The 1493-nt window shown below is 39.6% G+C and overlaps 1 protein-coding gene across 1 annotated transcript in view; it reads left to right on the plus strand.

Annotated features, from left to right (window-relative positions):
- The window catches only part of elfn2b (extracellular leucine-rich repeat and fibronectin type III domain containing 2b), a 49336-nt gene that overhangs the window by 9846 nt on the left and 37997 nt on the right, over nucleotides 1–1493 (plus strand).

Raw genomic sequence — 1493 nt, forward strand, 5'->3', positions numbered from 1 at the left:
CTTTCCCTCTATTAGTTCAGACAGCTAAGATCTAGGTATAAATATTTTAGCTCTGTCACCCACTCTGCAGCAGCAGTTTCACAGAGAGACAGTATCTCTGTTCCCTTTGTGTGTGTACGTGTGCACAAGGCACAGTTTATTTGGACAACTACATAACAGTTCTACTGAAGCATCTGCTTGCACTCTAATGTACAGAGTGTCTGTATAGCACCGCCAGACACTCCATGTCTCAACATGCAAAATGACTAAGCCTGAAATTAAAAGTATAGTTTTTCTTATTGTATGTACACAAAGAAGAAGACATCAGAAAGAAAGTAATATTCACACTACTGTAACCTTACCTTTGCTTTATTTTAACCAAAATTAAACCTATTTGATCCAGTTATTTACTGGAGTCTTCTGTGTTAGCCCAACAGATAAACCCTATGAATTTGCTCATGCAAGGTGTGTTAATCAGTCTGAACATATTCATGAACTTAGAAGCTCTCAACTTGAAGCTCACTTAGGGAACTGCCTAATAATGTCAGAGTAGAGTTTTCTCCTTATTTATCCATTCAGTCTGTTCTCTCAGTTTGTTATGAATTTTGTCTTGAGGGAGAGAGAAAGAGGGAGATGGGGTTCAATGTGAGTAGAATGGGGACTGCAGGAGGAAAACCAATGCCAGTAAACACAGGCTGAATGAAAATAGAGGTCAGAGCTGTGGGTAGACAGATAGACAGGGGTTTGGAGGGCAGAATAATTCTAGTTTATTCCAAGGGATTAGAGATCACAAACACAGCTCTCACTCTAACCTGCAGCCTGCAGACATATCTGCACTCAGAAGCATGTTTTGTGTGCCCATTGATTTCTCGGTAAATTAAAAAACCTTAGTGGAAATGTGTGTACCTTCATTCAACTACTTAAAAAAAATGTGTTTTCCCTGTTCGGACGCTTCTGTCGTGCTTAGTCAGCTTCTCATGCTGAGAGTCTGGAGTCACAGAGGCTCAAATGTCGAAATAAGGTGTTTGGAGTAATCAATTGTCAAATAAATGCTGCCTTTCCCCTTGGTGAAAAACAATAATCAATCGCTGCATCCTCTCTGTTAAAGCAAGCCAAGCTGTTCTTTTTCATTTTCTAGGTTGTTTTTTTACTCCTTTTACTGTAGTTTTACTGGTGTGTGCTCACAGCAGCACTGAATCACAGACACACTGAAGGCCCCAAATATCAGCAGACATACGCTGTGAAACGTGTTCATGTCTAAGCCAAACGCACACCCCACTGCACACATGACACATGCATACACATGTGCATACACTCCTCTTTGCACCCATAGGGTTCAAATGATTTCACAAATGCTCACCCTTAATCCACCAACCAGGCAATAGAAGCTGCACTGTGGTTTCTTTGTGAAAATGGGCACACATTTTTATTTATAAGTGCAAAGTTGTGAATATTTACTTACTGTACTGTAAATTTTAGTAAACAGGTTGCATAAAATACATTATACATATATA

This window comes from Monopterus albus, unplaced genomic scaffold (genome assembly GCF_001952655.1).
Source record: "Monopterus albus unplaced genomic scaffold, M_albus_1.0 scaffold508.1, whole genome shotgun sequence".
Taxonomy (NCBI): domain Eukaryota; kingdom Metazoa; phylum Chordata; class Actinopteri; order Synbranchiformes; family Synbranchidae; genus Monopterus; species Monopterus albus.